The sequence below is a fragment of the Trichosurus vulpecula genome, chromosome 8, assembly GCF_011100635.1.
Source record: "Trichosurus vulpecula isolate mTriVul1 chromosome 8, mTriVul1.pri, whole genome shotgun sequence".
Taxonomy (NCBI): Eukaryota; Metazoa; Chordata; class Mammalia; order Diprotodontia; family Phalangeridae; genus Trichosurus; species Trichosurus vulpecula.
Window position 1 is genome coordinate 171027736 of NC_050580.1, and position 25052 is coordinate 171052787.

Genomic DNA, 25052 nt, shown 5'->3' on the forward strand with positions numbered 1-25052 from the left:
CTCTCATCCCCCACCCCCCCCACCCCCATGTCCAATCTGTTGCCAAGACCTGTCAATTTCATCTCTGTATCATTTGTCATATAGACTCCCTTTTCTCTTCTTACACTGCCACTACTTTAGTACAGACTGTCATCACCTCTTACCTGGACTATTGCAATACCCTGCTGGTGAAAGTGCCTGCCTCAAGTCTCTCCTTATTCCAATCTATCCTCCATTCAGCCACCAAAGTTATTTTTCTAAAGCATAAGCCCAACCACATCTGTCCCATACTGAATAAACTCCTCCAGGATCAAATACAAAATGCTCCACTTGACATTCAAAGCCTTTTATAACTTAGCCCCCTCCTACTTTTTGAGTCTTCTTGCATCCTACTCCCCACTATGTACTCTTCAATCCAGTGACACCACTTTATTATTTTAAAAGAATTATGTTTATTTTTTAAAAATCAGCCTTATTACATTATAATCAAACCTTGCAAGCAATATTCCAAAACTCATATCAATTATCAAACATTTATTAAGTACCCACTCTGTACCAAGCAAAGCTCTAGGCACTAGGGATTTTTTAAAAAAGAATAAAACAATTTCTTTTCTTTAGGAGTTGACATTCACTCACAGAAGACAAATTGTACTTATTTAAGTAAGCATACACAGAATTAATATATGCAGAATAAACATAAAGTAAATACAAGATAGGGGGGAGAATACTAGTAGCTGGGAAGATCAGATAAAGCTTCACATAGAAAGTGGCACTTGAGCTAAGTCTTGACAGAACTAAGAGATTTTGTGAATTAGAGGTGAGTTAGGAATGCATTCTGGGATGGAAGATGGCTACTGTAAAAGCATGCAGATAGGAAATGGAATGTCATGTTTGAGGAACAGTGAGAAGGCAGTTCAATGGGACCACAAAGTACAGGAAGGGGAGTGATGTATAATGAAGTTGGGAAAGTGGGTTGGGGCCTGATTGAGAAAGGCTTTAAATGCCAAAGGAGCCTATATTTGATCCTCGAGGTAATATGGAGCTACTGGAGTTTAATTAAGAGCGATGTGGTCTTATCTGCACTTTAGGAGAATCATTTTGGCAGTTCTGTGGAATGGACTGGAGTGAGGAGACAGAAGTCAGGGAGACAAAACGGAAAACCATTGCAATTGCCCAGGGGACAGATAATGAGGGAATGAACAAAACTAATGTGGTGGTTGTGTGAGTAGTGAGGAGAGGACAGCAATGAGTGACAGGGAGGTAGAAATGACATGATTCAATGACTGGATCTGTAGGGTAAAGGCAACTGAGGAGTTGAAGATAACAGTAGGATTGCAAAGTTGGGAAACTAGAAGGATGTTGTGACCCTTGACAGAAACAGGGAAATTTGGGAAGGGGTAGTTTGGGGGGATGGGGGAGGAAAGAGAGTAAGTTCCTTTTTAGAGCTATTTGGTTTTAAATACTTATGGGACATCCAGTTTTGAAATGTTTAACAGGCAGTTGGTTTTGTGGAACTAGAGTTTAGGGAAGTGACTAGGGCTGGAGAAAATAATACTGATGATATCACCCAGTGAAAGATTTTAGAGAGAGGAGATAAATTCAAGGTTGTTGTTGTTGTTGTGTTTGTCCTTTGTTCTCGTTTTCAAAGAGGACCATGACATCAGGGAAGTGATGACATGACTTGCAGTTGACTTTGATTTGACTGAGGGAGGGCTGTGCAAGGTCACCAGCCTCACTTTCTCCTCTAGAGCCATCTGGATCCAGTGGCCTGATATTCACCAGGATGACTGGAGGTGGCCCAGGATGCATTGGGAGACCCTGGCCCTTTTAGGCTAAGGTCTTTTCTGGTGCTTACTCTGAGGTCACTCAGTGAATATACCTCTTTAAGAAGTTAATCAAGGGATGGCCCTTTTAATCAAAAACTCAAAAAAAAAATCAAACTGGGAGGGGAAGACCTTCAGGATTCCTGGCCAAAAGAGAAAGAGTTACTATTTAGTATTTACATTCACTCTGTGCTAGGAGGGCAGGGACCTATTGTCCAATCTATGAGCTCCAGAATGAGGTGGGTTGTACTGGGGTATACCCACAGCTAGTGGACATGCCATCCATGATATATCAGCAAAGGAAGCTGGAAAGGAGCGTAGGTAGGTAGGAGACAGAACTAGGTGAGAGTAATGTCATGAAATGCTGAAAAGAGAGTGTATCCAGGAGGAGGGAGAGGTCAAAAGCATAAAATACTGCCTAGAAGTCGAGAAGGGGTGGAGCCTTAGAAAAGACCAGATTTGGTCATTCAGAGATCATGGGTAACTCTGGAAAGAGCCATTTCTATTGAATTATAATGCTGGAAGCTAGGTTGCAAAGGGCTGAGAAGTGAGTCAGAGTAGAAGAAATGCAGGCAATGAATGTAGACTATTTTTCTTTTTTTTAGTTTGGCTGAGAAAGAGAACAGATACACAATGATAGCTGGATTCTGTGTCTTCTGTGTGCTTTTGCATTTTGAAATGTGGGATGGTTATCTCACAATTGATTGTGGGGGTGGGAGAGAATTACTACCTCACTTCCATTCATTAGGGAAGGTTTGTCTGCCAGGTGTGATATCAAGAGCTGTTATAGTCCTCCCTTATTTGTTTGTTTGCTTGTTTCCTGTAGAAAAGTACTTTTGATGGGTTAGAGCCAAACCAAAGAGGAAAAAGAGAATGAGAGAGAGCTAAAGGCAGAGGCAGAGACAAAGAGTTGGAGAAGGAGAACATTCACAGTACTGGAGATGAAAAGCGGGACAGAATTGGAAGTACAGTGTAAAATCAGATTTCAGTGTCATTCCAGCTTGAATGCGTAGTGAGATTAGCTGGTAAGACTTGCAGGTTTAAAGCTGCAGGCAACTTTGGGTAGGTTTCACTTAAGCATCCTGGGACAGCAGGTGCCCATTTCTCAAGTGAAAGGATGCATTTCATGGGCCGTATCTACTGTTCTCAAAGTGCATGTGTGATGCTCCTTGATAAATAGCACAGTTGCATTGTGTGTTAGAACTTGTTGAAGCCCTCAGTTCTGAGGTGGTATTTCAGTCAATGACTGACTCTATTGTACCCTTATCTCTTTAGAGGTGAGCTCATGTTCTAAAGACCTCCAATGGGACCGCAAAGATTCTCTGGTGTTTTTAAAAATTTCAATAAACTGAACATAATAGAACAGAGTGGACCACTGAGCTTTCCTTCATGTCCTGAGGGCAGAGATTCCCCCCAGTCCCCTCCCCCCCCCAGATTGTTTGCAGTTTCCTAGAACTAGCTGGACAACATCACAGAGCACTGATGTGTTCTCTGGACTGTTCACAAATCTCTTCATTCATCAGCATCAGGACAATTCGATCTGTTCACATCACAGCACATTCTTTCAACCATGTTAGGCTATTTCTTTCAAAGATGAGGTGAGGGGCTCCCATGCCTCTCCTGAAAAAAGCGAATAGACTTTGGTACAAATAAAATCCATTTTCTATTTTATTTGCCCAAATTCACTGAAAGTACTCATTCTTGCTCTGGGGAGGAGAGGGAACAGAGTGGGAGGGGAAAGAACTACATTTTCAATATTTCCTTTAATTATTCCACTAAGCCATTTGCTTGGTTTCATGTTACATGTTTCCTGATTCTTCCTAGTAATTGCATTTTGACAGCCACAGTAAAATAAATGCACAGACATGGACAAAAATTCGTACACACACAACTCTGTGCTGTATCTTGGTTTGTGAACACTGCCTTTCTAACCTGAAAATGGTTCAAGCAATATTGTTTCAAGAGGCTCTTTCACTATTGGAGGGTTATGGATGGAGAAGAATTTTAATATTAGTAGGGCCATGGAGGAGACTTGACAAAGAAAGGAAGCTTTGTTTGGGTGATTAGTTTGTACTCTGTTAAGACAGACAAAATATCTTTTTTTGTCTTTATGGCGTAGGCAGGGTTTGACATGCTTAAAAGCAAATCTTCAACAGCATTCTCATTCACTTACATCAGCCCACTTCTCTTTCTCTCTCATGTGACAAAACAATGAACAAAGTGGTCCACTGTTATTGTGAAGTTTTCTTCCCCCTCCCTTCTTTCTCCCTTTTTTTTTTAAGTATAAAGGTCCAAAAAAAATGACTGGGAGCTTTTCATAAGAGATTGAAAAGTCAATTGCTTTAGGAGGACTCGCTGGTGGGTGTTCTGCCAGCCCATGAGTTTCTCATGACATGCCAATCTCCCAACTATTTGGAAATGGTGTCTAAAATTTAGATAGTTGGAGCTCAGGGTGTTTATAGGGCTGTTAAGGTGGCAGGGGCACCCAGGGTCCAGAGGAGAAATCACTGCATGGGCTATACACATCCATTCTCACTGTTTTCTTTCTTTCCTTTTTTTTTATTTTGGTGTGAGCCAATCTTTAGGCAAAGGGTATGACTGAAACATCAGAAAAGCAATTTGTCCTTGGAAATGTTCCATTTAATCTTTCTATCTTGGTCGTTCCTCAGGAGAGGTATGACAGATTTTTATGAAAGAGAAGAATATTGAAGTTCACTCAGGTCTACTTTTGGCTGATTTCAGATGTGTTAGATTGGTAAAGAACTACCTTGGTAAAGAACAGAACTGTGAATAGGGCAAGGCTTCTGGGGCTTTAAACAAGGGTGCTGAAATTTAGATCTATTTGCAGTCCTTAAACACAGAAACAATTGAGCTTAGCCCTAGGAAGAAAAACTTACCATTCTATTTTTACTAAAATAGAAAATTGCTAGATGGTGGCTTTCTCTCCACTTTGATACCAGGTGAGCTCTTCATGAGCTCTGGTCCTTTTCTCTATACTCCCACCACTAGCAGTGACCTGGTTCTACACTTCCCCCATTCCCAACTGAATTGAGGGTCTGTTTTGTGCCATTTGTACCAAATGCATAAATTGCTAGTTATAATTCTGGAGAAGACAGAATTTAGGAGGATATGCTAAAAAGCAATTTAACAAGGTTGCATCAGCACTGACATTCTCTGTTAAGTCCTATTCTGGTGCATCATCCTGGTAGTAAAGTGCACCTGAGTTCTCTAAGGCTTTGCTGACATAGCACAAACTCTGAACAAAATGGAAACATGAGGATTGAGTGAAAATATTTGAAAGGTTTTCATGCAGAAGGAGAATTAAACTTGTTTGATTTGGACCTAAGAGTCAGCCTGGCATAATGAATAGAGAGTTGGCCATTTAATCAGGAAGATCTAGTTTTATGTCCTGCCTCTGAATGCCTACTGGCTATGTGACTATGGGCAAAGCACTTAATCCTTCAGTGTCCCAGGCAACTCTCTAAGACTGAAAAGTTGGGAGAAGGTGCCAGTTTGCATTGGTAGAAGATCTTCATTGGTAGAGTGGGTTTCTTATAGGAAGCACCCTACACCAATGAAATCATAGCTTTGATAGAAAAACAAAACAAAACAAAATTTTGGTCCCATAAGGCACAACTCTGACACTTCTTAATCAAATCATTTACTTCTCTAAGCCTCAGTTTTCTTATCTTTAAAATGGAGAGAATGATACGTTTATTGTCTATCTCAAAGGGCTATCTCAAGGCAGGACTTTGTAAACCTTTTGAAAAACAAAACAAAACTCTAAATATGTGCTATTAGTAGCAATTATTATCAATTGATATTGTCAACATCTAGCATAATAACTTGCATTTCGTAGGAACTTAATAAATGGGTTTGGTGAATTTAATAAATTTAACGATGGGTAGAAGTGGCAGAGATGCAACTTTGGTCTCAACAGAAGTAAAAACTTGGTGCCTGGCACATGGTAGGCACTTAATAAATTTGTATTGAATGAATTAATAAATAACATTCAGAGCTGTTCAGAAGTGGAATGTACCATCTCAGGAAACACTGAGTTCCCTGCCATGGGATGTCTGGAAGAGGAAGTTAGATAAGCATTTTTCCAAATTGTTGTAGAGGGAATTTGTGTTCAGGTCTGACTTGAACCAGATGACATCTGAGGATCTTTCCAGGAGGGAGTATCCACATATATAAATTTATTGCCCATGAAGTATTGAAGTGAGGTTTCAGTCATAATTTTATATCAAGAGACTAATGCACAGTGAATGACCTTACAATTGGTATCCAATTTGGTCCTTAAGTTTTGAAATGTCACAGGATCATAGATATAGAACAAGAAGGGACCTTAGAGGCCATCTACTTTGAGCTCCACATTTTACAGATTTGGAAACTGAGGCCCAAAGAAGTTAAATGACTTACTCATCATCGCATGGCTAGAAAGTATAAGAGGTGGGATTTGAACCTGGGCTTAGGCTGATTCTTCAGTCCAACACTTTCACCACTATCCCAGGCTCCAGGGCAGCCTTAGTGGCACAGAGAATAGAGCTCTGGGTCTGGAGTCGGGAAGATTCATTTTCCTGAGTTCAAATCTGGCCTCAGACACTTATTATCTGTGTGACCCAGGGCAAGTCATTTAACCCTGTTTGCCTCAGTTTCCTCATCTGTGAAATGGGAAAGGAAATGGCAAACCATTCCAGTATCTTTGCCAAGAAAAGCCCAAATGGGTCACAAGGAGTGGGAAACAACTGAATAATACCAGGCTAGTCTTTAGTTTCTTTGTGCATGTATGTACATATTCATATTCGTTTTCTTCAAAAGGAAATACTATGCAATCCTTTTAGAATCAAAAAGTAGGGAAGAGGTTGGGAAAATGCACATGATCATTATCTTGGGCTAACAGCTACCATTTCCTTTCATTCCCTTGGCATCTTGCCCTGTCCCCTCAGCACAAAGAGCCAACAAAGGGCTGTAAGTGACGTTGTGTGGGGAGGAGGAAATGGTTTCCTCACTCCTTTCCTATTTCCACCTGGGACTTCCTCTACTTGCTGATAATCACTGTCATCATCACATTCATTGTCATCTTCACCAATGCCAGGTGCTTTCTAGAGTGATTTAAATAGACTAATAGCCCCAGCTTGCCCTTGGAGAATTAAAGATTAGACAAGAATTTGCAACATGAAAGCTAATTGGGTTTAGCTTCCCCCACCCACCACCTCCAGATGAAGAAGCACTGGAAGTAGGGATGGGCAAAGCGACAAAAATTAGACTTTAAGGTTTCCCTATGGCAGTGTAGTGTCGTGGATAGTGAGCTGGTCTTGAAAGATTTGGGTTCAAATCCTGCTTCTAATGCATACTGATTGTGTGACCTGGGTGAGTCTCATTGCTCTACCAGGAGTGGGGAACCTGTGATCTCAAGCTTCTAGGTTTTGGGGTATGGCCTTTTGACTGAGTCCAAGTTTTACAGAACAAATCCTTTTATCAAGGGGATTTGTCCTGTGAAGTTTGGATTCAGTCAAAGGGCCCCACTTGAGGACATAGAGGGCCACATGTGGCCTTGAGACCACAGGTTCCCCACCCCTGCTCTAGACCAAACACAAATCCAAGAGAGGCCACTAAACCTAAATAAGATTCTCTGCTGCCATGTATGAACTTAGAAAACCACATAGTAACATTATCTATGTTCTACTGTAGTTTTATTTATTTTGTTAAGTATTTCCCAATTATATTTTAACCTGGTTTGGGCTACATTGAGAGTGTTTCCAGCTATGGGTTCAATACCTCTGCCCTAGGCAATTCTCTAAGATTATAAGATGCAGAGAAGGGGTTGACATGTAGGGGTAGAAGTTTTCTTTTTCTGGGCATTCCCTATGCCAACAAAATCAAAGGTCCAGTTGCTATCCCTATCTTAGGGGTTGTATGTAATTACTTCCACAATAACCCTGTAAGGTACAAAGCACAAGTATTATTATCTCTGTCTCACAGGTAAAGAAAGTGAGGATTGAAAAGATATAGTTAGTGTCCAAGCCAGGATATAATCCATCTCTGGACTCCCAAGTCCAGTGTTTCATTATATGCTGTCTTTCAGAAACTGCTCATTTATGCTACATGGACAATAGTATTAAAAACTAGGTTGAGTACAATCTAATCAAAGGTTGATTGGTTGCAAGATGGGTTAAGCTAGGGATGGTCAATACTTGGGCACAAAGCAGGAGAGGCCGGTGACTGGGAGTTCCAAGTCCTAAGCAACGTGATGTTTTAAAAGTTTGAGAGACGCAATTTCTGGATAATTTAATCATTTTATTAATAATGCCAGCATTTTTAATAAAAGGTCAGTGATACCCTCAAATGTCAAAGACTATCATGACAGCTACCCACAGCTTATGTGCCCTTTGGAAGAGGAGTGTTCCTGAGGGTGGCAATCAACTCTGATTAATTAACAATTAATGAGAGAATCAATATTACAACGAGGGGCTGAACTTTGATTGTGTTATTTACTTCTAAGTTACCCCTAGCTTTGGGCAATCTATTCAATGAATTTATCCCCCACCCTAGCCTGAGCAAAAAGGAGTTTTGCCTTAGATCAGAAGTCTGATCTATTTGGTGGAGTAGTAATACTCAGAATGAGGATAATGTTAATCCCATCTTCCATGGCCCTGTCCTTGAGGGACTGGACAAGAAAATAGGATGGGGGGAAAAAGCTGGGGTAACTCCAATTTTAAAAATTGGCTATAAATATGAGAGAGAAATAATCATTTCTCTCAGCAACAGAAAGAGGCCCAGGTTAAAGAGCTGTTGACATCAGACAGATACACATTAAACAACACTCTAGGATCCCAGAAAAGCAAGTGAGCACAACGTCAATTGCCAAAAATAATGTAGGACAGTGGAAAGATTTGGAGTGAGAGTTCTTGGGTTCAAACCTAAATTCTACTGTTTACTACCTGGGTGACCCCAGACAAATCATTCCTCCTCTCTGGGCTTCTTTTTTCTCATCTGTAAAATTAATTGGGCAGTTAGACTAGATCACCTAAAAGTCCCATGTGGCTTTAGATCTGTGATCCTATATATTAAATGAGACAGCTAAATTAATTGGATAATTAAATGAGAGAATATTTGTAAAGCACTTAGCAGAGTGCCTGGCATATAGTAGGTGCTTAATAAATGCTTGTTCTCTTCCCTTCCCCTGCAAAATGATGGGGCTGGGCTAGATGACTTCCAAGGATATAAGATCATCCATGTAAAGCTAGAAGGGATCTTAGAGGTGACCAAGTCCAACCACTATCTTTCAGATGAGGAAACCAAGTCCTCGTAAGTTAAATGAGGCAGCTAGATCATGCAATGGATAGAGAACCGGCCTGGAGGGGAGAGGACCTGCGTTCAAATTCGGCCTCAGATACTTACTAGCTATATGACCAGGGTAAGCCACTTCATCCTGTTTGCCTCAGTTTTCTCATCTGTAAAGTGAGCTGGGGAAGGAAAAGGTAAATCACTTTAGCATCTTTGCCAAGAAAATGCCTAATGAGGTCATGAGGAGTTGTACATGACCGTAACGATTCAACAACAACCACAGATTTAAATGACTTCTCTAACGTCACCCAACTAGTAAGTAAAAGAGCTGGGATTCAAACCCAGATTCTCTGTAAGCATAGTGTTCTTTCAACTCTTCTACTCTGCCTTTCAGGAAGCTAGCGCTAGGGATTCCTTCCCTTTCTTTTGTTCCGTGACACTTGGGGAAGCATTTCAGTTCATCATTTACAATGAATCTTAGAATGTGTTTGCAGGGTTTCCATTCATATCCCCTGATACAGAACATGACCCGTATCGCAAGAAGAGTCCCAGTTCTACATTGTGTTAAAGAAAACAAACAATGCGCTAAAATGTAATTATTTGGTCTCTCATTTGCCTGTATACTTTTTCTCCATTCTGGTATAGTTTTTACAGTGAATTAAAAGGCCATGGTTGCTCAGTAATAACTGGCACATGTAGAGCTTTAAGGCTTACAAAGCATTTTACTTACGTGATGTCTTTTGAGCCTCACCACAGTCTATAAGGTGGATACTACAGCTATCATTCCCCTTTTTACAGATAGGAAACTGTAGCTCTATAAGCTTAGGTGACCCATTGATAGTTGTATACCTATTAAATAAGAGAGACAGGATTTGAAACCAAATCTTCCTGATTCCATGTCACTTGGCCTCTTTACTATATAATACTGCCTTCGACTACCCTCGTAGTGTAGCAAAGGGAAGGGAAAAGGAAGGGAATAAACATTTATATAGCATCTACTACATGCCAGGCACTGTGTTTTACAAAGTTTCAAACTCACTTGAATGTTGGACACTGAATCAGAAGGCCCTAAATTAAAATCCTGCTTTGAACACATCCTAGCTTTGTGACCCTGGGCAAGTCTCTTAATCTGGGCAAGCTTCAGATTCTACAAAGTGTTTTACAAATATTTATTATCTCATTTGATCCTGATAATAACCTTGTGAGAAAGGTGCTGTTCACATTTAAGGAAACTAAGGCAAACAGAGGTTAAGTGACTTGCCTAGGATTATACACAGTGCATTGTGATTAAATTTGAACTCAGGTCTTCCTGACACCAGGCCACTGCTCCATTTACTGGCTCAGGACAGGTGGTTTGAATTAACAGAATCTTTGTGGTACAAAATAGCAGATAATCCAAGCTTCGGGGGCCAAGCTTATATATGCTACACAAAAGAAGTGGAAGTTGGGAGATTGCCCAGAGAATTGGAGTTGCCAGGGCAACCTCTAGAGTGTACACTAAACATGAGTCTCGCTTTGTCTTGAATTAACCAGATCGCCTGACTTTTTAGAATCAATTCACTACTTCGATGTTGGTTGAGTGATATTTGTGGTATATCTAGGACAACCCTTGTTCAAAACATAAAATATTACAGCTGAAAGGAACTCTAGAGATCATTTAATCCAACCTCTTTATTCTCCATTTGAAGGTACTGAGGCCCCCATAGTTTCCCACTGTCACATAGTTAGCAGCAGAGCTGAAGCTATATAGCCTAAGCCTTCTGACCTCCACCCCACTTACCCCCACTAGCTATACATATATTTGGAAGCTTAGTTAACATAATCATCAATTAAAAGAAATATTTTTACTCTATTATTTTTAAAAAGTATTTATTAGACAATTACGTGCACATAGTAATATGTTAGAATGAACTATATAGACATGCAGATAGCAAGAGAACTATAGAAACATGAAGGCTACCCTCTTTGACTTTACAATCTAAGACAAATGGAAAACAAAAAGATAGATAAACATGTGAAGACTGCCTCCTCTCTCCGCCAGGTCAGTTCAAGGCATTTAGTGAACACAAGAGCTCAAATCAATGTTTAACATGATCAAGAAAGCCCTCCCTAATCTTTCCACCTTACCCTAATTTGGTAACTAGCCCCCCATCTACATAGCAAGTTATTTTATAATCCTTTGATACCCTTCTCATGTAATACAATAAGCAGGGACTGTTGCATTTTCGTCTTCACGTCTACAGTGATTATCATGATACGAGGCACATAGTGTACATTATAACTATACTGGTGTCTTAAACTTTGTATCTCCTCCAGCACACAGGATACAGTAGTATCTGCACATAGATGTTTAATAAATGTGTATTGTGTTATATTACGTTGTGTTCACTTGACCCATTACAGCCACTGGTGTTGGATGGCAGCAGTGTTTCAGAGACCTAGCCTAGTGAAGTATGATCACATGGCCACACAGTCAGAGAGATCAGGCTTTGCTTTCATAGCAATCACTTGGGAGGGGGTGGATTTTTTTTAAAGAAATAATGTCTGTATAGATTTGTCGGTCAGATAGGCGGCACAAAATTTGTGTCAGGTTGTCAGCTTTGGTGAATGTATTTCTTCCCTAAGCTTAGCTTGCTTCACATCTGAGCCATGCCTTATATGGATCACAAACTCATTATGTCCAAAACTGAACTCATTATCTTTCCCTTGAAAACCGACCCTCTTCCAAGCTCCCCCATTTTTGTCAGGGCACCAATCACTCTCAGCATTGTCCTTCATTCCTCACACCAAATGTCTAATCGGGTGCCAAATCTTGTGGTTTCTACCTTCACAACATATTTCATCTCTATCCCCTTCTCTCTACTCACAAGAATACCACCTTAGTTGAGACCCTCATCATCTCTTGGCTAAACTACTGCAAGTCTCCTTGTCTCAGGTATCTCGCCACCTTTCAATCCATCCTCCACACAGTTGCTGTAATGATTTCTTTTAAACTTCAGTTTTGACCATGTTACTGTCCTATTCAATTAACTCCATTGGCTCCTTATTAAGCTAGGATTAAATATAAACTTCTCTGTTTAGTTTTTAAAGCTCCTCACAACCAGGAAGGCCCCAACCTTCCTGTCCAACCTTATTCCCTTCCAGTAATATTGCCCTCCTTGCTGTTCCTCATAAGGTACTTTCATACAGGGTATCTCCTGTCTCCTTATCTTTGAAGTAGCTGGCCTCCAAGCATGGAATGTAGCCCTACCTCACCTCTATCTCTTAGAATCTCATTTCCTTAAAAATTGCTTAAGTGGCACCTCCTGCCATGAAGCGTTTGCTGATCTTCCTAGTTCCTAGTGTCTACCCCCCCAGTGAAATTGCCCCCAATTTATCCTGTATGTATCTTGTTTGTATGTAGTTATTTGCATGTTGTCTCCTGCCTTGGACTGTAAACTTCTTGAGAGCAGGGACTATCTTTTGCTTTTCTTTGCATCCCCAGCACTTAGCCTAATGTTCTGCACATTGTAGGCAATTAATAAACACTAGTTGACCGAATGACTGCCTCCTCAACATTTTCTTTATATTTATTTTATAGATATTTATTTATGTATATATTGTCTCCCTTCGTAGAATATAAGATATAATTTAGTGTTTGATTTTTGTCTTTATATTTCAGTATTTAGTACAGTCTGGCACATAGATGCTTGTTAATTTTTAAATTGATTCTTTGTGCCTGAAGGATTCACATCCCCAAATTGACATTCTTTTAAAAACAAATCCATTTGGGAAGGTAGAGACCCCAGAACTTATAGCCCTGCTGTAAGGAGACAGAGGTTACTGCTGGAGAAGTCATCAAAAAGACTTGTGAGGTATGGGAGAGCAGGGAGGTGTTAAGCCAGCAAGTAATCATTGGAGGCACAAGGAATTGGTGAGGGGAGGAACTTTCTATTTTAGCTCAGTTTGGGTTAGGAGAGATTGAAGTTAGGAAGACCAGTGAGAAGACTATTGCAGTAGTGTAAGCAGTTGTTAATAAGGTTTATATTAAGGTGGTTGTAGGAGGAAGAGAGAAAAGAGGATGGATTTGGGAGAGAAGATTGAATTGAAAGGACCTGGCAAATAAGATGTGAAAAGTGGAAGAAATGGAAGTGTTCAAAAAATAGCTCCAGGGTTATAAGTGTGGGGAATTGGATGCTGGTATTTATTTAGGAATGAAAATTCACAAAATCAGGAATGATAGAAAGTCATGTCAAGGAAGGGATTAGATATTAAGAGCCAGTGAAACACCAAAATGGTGCCCTATGGAATTAAAGCTCAGTATGAAGACAAGTAAAGTGAGAGTGGATAGGATAGACCAATACAACGGAGATGGTTTAAGGGCCTAAAGATCATGGTAATGGTGAAGATGAGATTTAATATGAGTTGGAAAGTAGGAATGGCAGAAGGAAGGATAGGAGCTAACAGTCAGAGAGTAGAATTCCAAAAGTCCAGATCTTGGAGATGGTTCAATTCGACAGATGGTGAAGTTTAAGATGTGCTCACATTAGTGTGTTACTGAAGTGAGGTGGAAAAGTGGAAGAGGACCACAGAGAAAAGTTATCTATTTTATATTCTTCCTAGGGTTTCATGGGTTTCTATAGCCAAAAAGCTCTGCTTCAAGGGTTGCTATGGCCAAAGAATTGCCTAGTGCCTGGCCTACTGGCAACAAACTTCTTTGTACTTAGCTAGGCTTGTCCTCGGAGAGTAGATGCAATCTGTTGCCAGAACCTACTCAAAGCCTTTCTAGCTTGGTAGAAGATTCCGGAGTTTTTGCTTCATGGGAAGAGAATTTGAGAATCTACATTTGATTCAATACCATGATGAGACATTTAAAATTTTTTTAACATCATCTTTTATTATCATCACCATCATCATCATCATCATCATCATCATCATCATCATCATCATCACTGTTGCTATTATGTGATATAGTGGGTAGAAAGCCATCCTTAGAGTTGGCTTTCTGGGTCTGGGTCTCAGTTCTGCCTCTGAGACATATTGGCTGTATGAATTTGGAGAAGACTTAGCCTCCCAGTGCCCCAGGAAACTCTTTTAAGTTTTTAGGTTGCAGAGAAGATGCCATTTCATATTGCTAGAAGGTCTTTTCTTATACCAGTGAAACCACAAGTCAGATTAAAAATATATGTGTATATATATATATACATATATATATATATATATATATTATTCCCATCAAATTCTGGGAATTATCTTTGCTTAGAGCTTAAAGGGCTCATGAAGCTAGCCATGGGAAAGGAGCAGGATGGGTTTGGCTATGAAGTAACTCACCTGGGTGCAGAAAGACCATATTCTTGACTGTTTTTTGATATCTTATGCCTATTTTCAGTTAATATTATATTCTCCTGAGTGAAGAAAACAGAAAAAAAAATCTGATTTCTGGAGATTTATTTGAATAACAATTGTCTTAAAAGTGACGAAGTTATGGTGTCTTCTGCCATATTCACACCAGTAGAATTTTTAGAGTGTAGTGCAATGTAGTAGAAAGAATACTGGATTTGGGGTTAGAAGATCTGGGTTCCAATCCTGGCTCTGTTATTTACTGTGTGACTTCAAGCAAGTAGCTTTGATTTCTTGGGTCTCTATTTCCCTGTCTGTAAAATAAGGAGTTTATATGAGATGATCTCTAAGGTATCTTGGTTCTAAATGCTACAATACTGTGACAGGTTTAGCTAATTGCAGTGCATTTTTTGAACCCCAGGTCCAAGGAGGCCCATGCCAAAGAAAAACAGCTGTTATGTCAGGCCGCAGCAAGAATAGCATACATTTCCTCACTTTTGAGATTTTGAATCTCGAGGGCTTTCCTTCTTTTTCTGTGGCTACTGAGTCCCTGCTGGGCTCTGCCCCCTTGTTCTGCCTTTGCATCTAGTTTCTTTATGACTCTTGGCTCTTGACCTCCATTTCAGCTCTAATTCACTGCTCCATTTTGAGCTCAGCTTTTGTGGACTCTCTTGACGTAGACTTTCCCTTCAACTGTCTCTTACCCATCATTCTCTGACTTTGCATTGGTTCTCCTGGTGGACTAATCTCCTTGATCTGTCATTTCCCATTGCCTAACAAACATAACAAACATTATGACTAGGAGAAAAAAAAATGTTGCATAAGAGGGTTGAGGGCATGGTTATAACACCCAACCTGACTCCACCATTTTTCAGCTGTTTCTACATTTATTCATACTTTCATGGAAAGTCTTCTAGACCTAGACCCCCAGTTGGCTGTCATTATATTAGGATCTCTGGGGTGCAGTATAATCATTGCTGTAGTGGTAAAAGTTGAGGATTAGAGAGAACGGACTTGTTCTTTTGGCAATTTTAGTCAATCTTGTCAATTATCTGGCAACTGGCCATTAAAATAACTGGGAAAATACTTAAAAAAACCAGCTGGGAGAAGAACATAGACTGGATCAATCAGGAGAGGATTAATTTGGTCATATTCCATGTATTGTTTCTCTACGGGACATTTTGTTCAGGTTGGCATTTATAGCCCTTCACAATTTGGTCAACCTACCTTCCCAGATCTGCATCACATTGTTCTCCTTTAAGGTACACTGTGTTCTAGTGAAAGTAGCCTACCTGACATTTCCTGAAGTTGCCCTTCCATCTCCTACCTCTGAGCCTCTCCATAGGCTATCTTGTCATGCCTAAAACACACCCTCTTCTCATCTACCATTTCTTGAACCCTATAGGAATTTCAGATCCCTCTAGTTGTTAATGTTCTGTCTCCTTAAAATACTCAGTATTCACTTTCCTGCCTATGTATTGTAGTTCTTTCTCAATAGAATGTAAGCCCCTTGAGGGCAGAGACTGTTTTTGTTTATAAATCTCCCCTACCTAGCATAGAGTCTTGAATATGGTAAGACTTTCTTAGTAAATATTTGAGTTGGACTGAATCTTCTTTGAACCAAATGACTTGGATCCTTCGAAAGCAACTGAAATACTAAGAAAGATTCCAGCCAGAAGTGTCCTGAATTTATTGTTTGTAATTAATGCTGCCAAAGTGAGGAGCGAGAAAAGGGTTTGATTCATCCAGGAAAAAAACTAGATAAGAAATGGAAACTTATTTTTCCAGGCAAAAAAGAAGATTTCTCAAGCTTATAAGGTCCCTTTGTTTGCTGATAACCATCTGTTTGCTGATAACTTCCATCTATGGGAAATTTTCGCATTCTTGGGCAAATTCTTTCATTTCTCTTGGCCTCAGCTTCTTCATCTATAAAATAAGGGGTTTGGTCTCTTACTCAGAGCTCCAAGAAAGTAAAACTCCTCTGGAATTCCTTTGTTCTATTTCCCTCATGAAACATCCACTCAAAGTCCAATTGTTCCTCCCACCATTATTTTGCTACTGTAGTTTCTGAAATGGGCACTATTTTTCAAATTTGGTCTGCATTACATTCTCTCACCAGCCAATCCCTTGAGTCACCAGCTATTTTAGGCCTGTGCTCTTATTTTTCGAACAATACAATCAAAAATACTTCAAAGGAAAATAAATATTCTAATGAAATAGAAAACATACCAAACTTGTAATGCACATCATTGGTAAATTTGTTAATTCCAAATCCATTATTCCTCTTCCTGCATCCTATGGTTTAGGCAAACTGGCCTTCTTTTGGTTCCTGACATCCAGCCCTTCAACTCTCATCTCTCTCTCTTTGCACTGGCTGTCACCCATGCCTAGAATGAACTATATTCTCACCCTTGCTTCATAAATCCATCCCTTCCTTCAAGACCCACCTCAAGTACCACCTTCTGCAGGAAGCCTTTTCTCATACCTTCAAGTACTAGTAGCTTTCCTTCCTAAAAACCTTATATTTAACTACCTTCCATTTATTCTGTATATATTTATTTTCTATATATTCTTCCCCAATTGAATATAATCTTGAGAGCAATGTTTATTCCTTCCTTCTTTTTTTTTTTGGTCTTTGTACACCCAGTGCCTAGCACTGCCTGGCATATCCAGTAAAAGATAAAGTGATAAATGTTTGTTGCTTGAATGATTAATCTCAGAGTAGATTGAAGGCTATAAACCCAGAACCAGCAGAAGAGATTTCCATTTGTCTTGTTTAAAAGTTTAATATGGACACTGAAAGCTCAGAGGCCAAAGTTAAGATGGCAATGAGCAAATGCTTCTGAAGTTATGAATGGGCAGGGTTGGGGATGGATGGCTTTTATTTATAGCTTCATTTCTGGAGAGGAAGGGTGGGTAGGTGGAAGAGGGAGGGAGGGAGGTGGAAGAGGAGAAAGCAATCAGCCTTGCCTGCTTCCATTAAGGCCCTGGTACCCTAGTTGTGCCTCTCACTCAGGAAGGACAAATACATAGTCAGAGGAGAAAATAAGGTAAGGAGGAAATTTGTTATTGATTTTCTTTCCTTCTGTGAAATTACACAACTGTTCAATGGTTTGCAGGAGCTGTATTTGAGACCACCTTGGAATTCTGTTCCCTCCTGGTCCTTTGCAACTTCCTTTCTTTCTTTAACCCGATAGTATCATGTAGTGTTCAATTCCTCTTCTGTGCCAAGCTGTGTGGGAGCTTTTATTCACGACGCCACAACATTATTTTGCCTGTTTTCTGGCCACAGTCAAAACTGTATTTTATTCCCAGACCATGAAGCTTTTTCCTCTCTTCTGTAACAGGCCACTGGAAATCTGATGAGATGAGAGGGAATAATGAAGTAAATAATAAGACTATTTATAGCTTCAGCCTCTGGTAGCAAAACCATTTATCAGTAGCTAGACTTCGTTCTGTTCCCTCTGTTTGAACTATAGCAGAATTCAGCCCAGCAGACTTTCCTGAGGAGAGTCATTTATCTAGAATTTGCCTTTCTATCTTTATACGTTTTGGGTGTGTTGAAGTCCCGAGAATTCTATTTCTCTAATAGTACCAAGTCATCTCTTGGGTCTATTTAAAGAGAATCTAAAGCCTTAGGGCTCACAGTAAGGCACATGAATTAATACTCACAGTAAAGGCCGGGTGCTGATTTTTGTCATTTGAAAAAGTGCTTGTGGAAGAATCAGGGAGTGAAGATTAATGTTCGAATAAATATAGGTAGTGTCATGGTGTGTGATGATGTAATAATAGCTTGCATTTATACGGCACTGAGCACTGTCTGACACCCTGTGAGGTATACAGTGAAAGCACTTTTACCCCCATTTTGCAGAAGAAGAAAAGGCATCTTAGGTTTTTTTTTAAGGGGAAATGATTTGCCCAAGTTCACACAGCTAGTAGGCAGCAGGCTCAGGTTTTCTGACTTCTAATCCCGGTCTCTTTCTATCATGTCATAGATTTTTGTCACCCAGTTTGGATGAGACCGATACTTTGAAAAGCTTAAGCAGGTTTGCATATATTGTCTGTGAAAGGAGACACTGCAGAAAATTGGAGGAGGGGGAAGGAGCTTTGTGGTACCATTCAGAAATATGACATCAGTGGATCAAAGACCATGCTGGGGTCCAGCAGCACTTCCTCATGCTTGATCATGTCTCAGAAATAGAGGGTGTTATGATAATAAATAACTGATATTTATGTAGTGTGCTTCTTAAATTTATCTAACTTGATTCTCACAGTAGCCTCATAAAGTAGTCTAAGTATTGGTATCCCAATTTTTTAGACAAAGAGAAAAAAAAATCTACCACATAAAACTAATAGACATTAGATTGAGAAATGGATCCTGAATATATAGGCTCCAAATCCAACCAGCATCTCCTTTTCCCCTATGGTACAAATCAAATGCCTCCTTTAAAAAAATTTCTATATCTAGCTCTGGGTTACAAAGCGTCCTATCAAATATTCCCATTAAATGATACAAATTTGTTCTCACTGGCCCTAGTTACAAAGACACAGTACTTGAGCTCACCAAGTTTATAATCCAGTATGGGTGATAAGATATGTATACAAGTAAATACAATCCACGCTAGGATGTGATTCTTTTCACCAGGCATTTGGCAAGCTCTCAGTATGTGCAGATGTCGGTGATACTGACTGGAGATACAAAAGTAAGTCAGGCTTGGTTCCAGGGCTCATAAGCTTAGTGGGAGGGGGATCAGACATGCAAATTTGTTGCTGTTGATTCATTTTTTTCATTGTGTCTGACTCTTTGTGACCCCCTTTGGGGTTTTCTTGGCAAAGATACTGGAGTGGTTTGCCATTTCCTTCTCTGGTTCATTTTATAGATGAATAAACTGAGGCAAGCAGAGTTAAGTGACTTGCACAGGGTCACACAGCTTGGAAGTATCTGAGGCTGATTTGAACTCAAGTCTTCCTGACTCCAGGCCTGGCACTGTATCTATTGTGTCACCTAGCTGCCCAGATGTTCTAATGAATGAAGGCTAAAAAGCAGCTGCTAGAACAGGGAAATATTAACAAGGCCTTCTGGAAACAACACCTATCTAGGGGTATACTGTTAAATGTTTAACAACCAGCTCTCCAGAAAAATTAAACAAACCAACCTGTTCCTGTGTCATACTTTAAGTTTAATACTTTTTCCATCACTTTCTTAAATCTAGAGATAAAAAAAGAAAGAAGTCAAGCTCTAATTTGCCGCATTTGCTGATTTCCAAGGTGTAAATGTTTGCATTCATGTTTTAACAATCAGCTCTAGTGAAAGCCAATTGGAGCTGGCTCAGGTACCTTTGAGTGATCTATTAGTGCCCTAACTGGGGAGGTGGAGGGAACTGAAGCTAAGGAGGGGAGAGTAGTGCTGCAGCTTGAAGACTGGTGAGATATTTTATCTGAAGTCTCTTAGAACCCTGTGATTCTTAGTAACTGGGACCCTTAAATCACTCTGATTATTAGGTTGCCTAATGTTCCCCAAATATCACACTCTGAGGATGGGGAAGGGTTTAACTGATGCAATTCTGAAAAGCAATGCTAGGATAGATCTGATATCACACTTCTGTCACCGCTTGTTTGCTAACTAGTGTACATTAGTTATGAATGTGTGTCTTGGGTGTTTGTGGGGGCAGTTAGCATGAGCACGATTCAGGCTGACTCCAATACTGGAAACTCCCACCAACAAACAAAACCAAACTCCCACCAACGAACACACCAAAAGAAAAAAAAATCCAAGGCAAGACCCTGTGGCACTATGTGGTATAGACTTTCCTAATCTTTCTCCTATACAAGGAGTGAGACTGCTCCAAGGCAGTTCCCTGTTCATAGATAATCCTAAGGAGTAGTGGAACCTCATGGAACTGCAACTTACCTTATCAGAATTCTACAGGAGTGTGCTTTCGAAGGCAGTGGATAGAGTTCTGGGCCTGGAGTCAGGAAGATGAGTTGAAATCTGACTTTAGAAACTTACTAGCTTTGTGACCTTGGGCAAGTCATTTTCCTCAACTGGAAAACAGGGATAATAATAGTACATATAGATCCTCACAGGGTTGTTGTGATTAAATGAAATAATTTTTGTAAAGTGCTGAGCCCAGAGTGCCTAGCACAGAATGGATGTTTAATAAATGCTTATTCTGTCACCTCCTTCCCATTCCTGGATTTGTTCTGTGAAGTTTGGATTCAGTCAAAGGGCCTCACCTGAGGACCTAGAGGGCCTTGAGGCCTCAGGCTCCCCACCCCCACACTATGGGATGGGTCAGCTCATTCCATTTTAGTCAAGTCAGTAAGCATTTGCTTAATGCCTATTATGGGCTAAGCACTAGGGATACGAAGAAATGGAAATAGCAACCCCTGCTCTCATGGAGCTCATAGTCTAATGAGGGACCCAATATGCAAGCAACTATGAACAAACAAACCAACAAAATACATACACACACCTATATACATATACATACATACACACTCTCACACTCACACCCTCACACACACACACACAGACATGTATATATATATATATATATATATACACATACATACATACATACATAAAACATTAGAAATAAGCAGTAGAGGGAAGGCACTGGCATTAAGGGGATAAGGAAAGTCTTCTTGTACAAAGTGGAATTTTAGTTGGGATAGGAAGAAAACCAGAGAAGGTAAGAGGCAGGAATGAAGAGAGAAATCATTCCAGGTATGGAAGATAGCCAGTGAAAATACTTGGACTTAGGAGATGGAGTGTTTTGGGGGAGGAAAAGGAAGGAGGCCGATGTCACTAGATCTCAGCGTAAGTGGAAGGGAGTAAGGGGTTAGGAAAGTGGGAGAGGTGGGGAACAAATTACGAAGGGCTTTACAAGCCACAGGGTGATATATTTGATTCTGGAGATGATAGGGAGCCAATGAAGTTTATTGAGTGAGGGAGGTAGGGTTGATATGGCCAGATCTGTGCTTTAGGAAGACCACTTTGACAACTGAGTGGAGGATGGACTGGAGTAGGGTGACACAAGGTAGGGAGACCAACCAGCAGATTATTGTGATAGTTCAGGTATAAGGTGATGAAGGCCTACAACAGAATGGTAGCAGTATCAAAGGAGAGGAGGCATATACAAGAGATGTAATGAATATAAAATTGATAGGACTTGGCTACTTACTAATTGGGTGTGGTGGTGAGAGATAGAGAGTGAGGAATCAAGTCATTTTAATCCTTTGTAGATTGTTTTTTGATTTCCCAGTTTCTAAAATATTTTAACTTGCAATTTCTGTCAATGCCAATGTACAAAAGGCAATTACATAAGTTAATGTAATTATATCCATTATTATAGCTCTAACTTTTAAAAAAATGACTTCTTTTGTGTCTTTGGTTAAAAGATTTGTAATTACTACAAAAGTCCTATTATTTGCATAATTATGAGGGATTTAAATATTAGGGTTAGAAGTAACACTTTGCATTTATATGATTACATGATGAAAGTACCCAAGTACCCCCTTCATTTTCACAGTATTAACCTTTGATGCAACTGAAGGGATGGAACAGAGGAAGAAAGGGGGGAAGGAATTCTTATTTTGCAGCTATGACTTGGGAATCACAGCCCAATTACCTGACAACATGGCATAGTGTAAAGAACACTGGTCCTGGAGTCAGAGGACCTGGATTCAAATCCCACCTCTGCTACTTATTACCTCTGTGACCTTGGAAAAGTCCCTTAACCTTCTTTATCTGTAAAATGAAGGTGTTGGACTAGATGGTATCTAAAGTCTCTTCCAGGTCTAGGTCTATGATCCTATGACTAGATAAACTCTGATTTCCCTTCCTTTCCAGCCTTCTAGATCTATAATCTGGGTGTAATAAATCCTCCAAATTTCTGTTTCATATTCATCATATCTCCTCTTTGAACACTCAAATCATACCATCCTAAATTAGCAAAATTTTAGAATATAATATCAACTTTACTATTGTGCAAAGAATATTTCTGTTCTCTCCACAGTTTGTCAGAAGGCATATTATAAGTGTTCTGCTTAGTCACAGAATTAGTCACTTGACACAGCTTAACACAATAGTTTGGATCTTTCTTCTTTTTTCTTTTTTACCTGTTTTATCCCTAGGCTGACCAATTAATTGCTAATATTAGTCCCAATTAAATTACATCCTTTCTGTTTTGGCTCCAGGTACATTTGGTTCCAAATTCCAGGTCAAAACCACATTCTCTGATGTCTCCTAACAACGCCCCCTCCCCCCACTGCCTATTCACTACCTTGTGTGAGTTATATATACATCCAGCCACCATTCGATAGGTTGCTTTTCTAAGGTCCTCTATCTCTAGGGCAGTGCCAGTGACAGAGGTGAGAAGGCTGCTGGGGAATGATGAAGTGTGGAAAGCCAGAAGCAGAGCCTAGAGAGAAAAAAACAGTCACATATGCAAGAGGCCTTAATTGATCCCGTTCCACCAAGTGTTGGCATTTTCCATCTTTCCCTGATGATATTATCTCATATTTCTTTTATATATATATATATATGTATATGCACACACATATACACGTGTATATACATACATAATACGCACACATAGTATTTATGTATATGTATATGCATGTGTATGTATATGTATGTGCATATATGTATATGCACACACATATACACGTGTATATACATACATAATACGCACACATAGTATTTATCTCTGCATTTATGTTGTTTCTCCCTGGTTGAAGATAAATTCATTGAGAGAAGGAATTCTTTCACTTTTGTCTTTGTAGCATCATCATCTAACCATTTTTTGCCATTTTAGGTGCTTAATAAATGCTTGTTGAATCATTTTTTTTCCTCCAAGACCTAGGACCTGGTGTTATGCAGTTGATACTTTATGTTTCTGGAACTGAAATGGAGTTAAATATATAGAGGTGTTGTTTTTTTTTCTGGAATCCAAGTTTTGGATGGAACCTCACAGACCATCTACTCCTACCAGTACCTGGACAAGAATTCCTCCTACAATGTTTCCGACAAGGGATCATTCATTCTCTGTGTGAACACCTTCAATTAAGGGAAACCCATTACCTGAAGCAGCTGATTCATTTTTGGACAGCTTTAGCAATTATAAATTTTTTTTCTACATAAAACCCAGATTGTCCTCTCTGCAATCATATTTGCTTGCTATTTCTTTCAACACTTCGACTTCATCGATGGCAGCTACATTCTGCCTATCTCTTCACTGTCTTTCTATACTCTGCTTAACCATTTTTGTTCTATCCTATCCAGTCCAAAGATCATTCTACTTAGATGAAGAAGTGGGAGCAAAATTAGACTTCAGTAGTTTGTACTATTAGAAATTAAGCTGACTATAATCTGATCGGGAAACACAGATTTTGTTAAATTTTTAAAAAATAATTCTTCAGGTAAGATATGATAATATAACAAGTCAATGCTACATTCAGGCCTGTAGGGATCCATTTGGGTTCATATCTATTCAAATTGATGCTCTGAACCCCCATTCTCTCTGGATTTCTCTCTCATGGCCATCTGTTGTATTAGTCACATGACCTCACATTGTAGTCATGAAAAACGGATGAGTTACTTAGAATAGAAATGCAGGATCAAATCAGGAAAATATATTAGCAACAGCTACTCTCAGTGCCATGGCCCAAACCCAACCACTTCTCAATGCCCCTGGGATAGACATTTGTCTCAGCCCTACATGGCTGATAGCCTGATACCCATTCTGAGGGAGCAGGACATAGGAGGTTAATAATTTACCCTCTGGATGACTATGAAAGGGACTGCTTCTTCACACTGCTGGTCATCCCAGTAATTCTGAATCTTCAGGAAGTTGTTCACCCCAATGATACTGAGGCCCTAGGAAATCTGCTGCCTGCATACCTGCTGATTCCATGGCAGAAAGGGTGAACTCCTGTCAGGATGGGTAACATATAACTGCAGTGAATCCAAAGTTTGGCATTGCAAACAGGAAAGGGGAAACTATAATTTGTGTAAACCACAAAGTGATTTTTGCCTTACAATAATAATAAAAAAAATAACTAGCATTTATATAGCTTCTACATGCCAGGCAAATATTATCTTATTTGACCCTCACAGATATGATCTCATTTGATTAGCAGCTAGCTGCTTTCTATCCTTGGTACTTAGCACAGTGGCTGGCACATAGGAAACACTTAGTAAATGCTTGTTGGGGATTTTATTAATGATAGTAAGGCATCAGGGTCACCTCTTTCTATGGTTACTTCTTCCCTCCATTACCCTCTCTGATATTTTGGTCTTCTAAGGATCATAGCATCTTAATGTTTAAAGAAGGAAGGGGCCTTAGAGACCATGTATTCTACTACTCTCATTTTACAGATGAAAAAACTAAGGTCTACAGTAATGAAGTGACTTGCCCTAAGCCACTCAGGAAGGAAATGGCAGAGCCATAATTTGAACCTTGGTGCTCTGTCTCCAAATCCAGTGTTCTTCCTTTTCTATGGCGGGTGTTACGGTTTAGCATTCTTTTAAAAACTCTTATCTCAGAGGTATCCTCATACTGTCTGTCCGTGCAAGCTTTCCTACAGGCAGAGCCTCTCTGGCTCCAAAGCCCGAGGTGAACATGGTAGACTTGC

At 39.8% G+C, this 25052-nt stretch overlaps 1 protein-coding gene across 1 annotated transcript in view; it reads left to right on the forward strand.

Annotated features, from left to right (window-relative positions):
* Positions 1–25052, forward strand: part of SHC4 (SHC adaptor protein 4) — a 156082-nt gene that overhangs the window by 59482 nt on the left and 71548 nt on the right. The window lies entirely within an intron of this gene.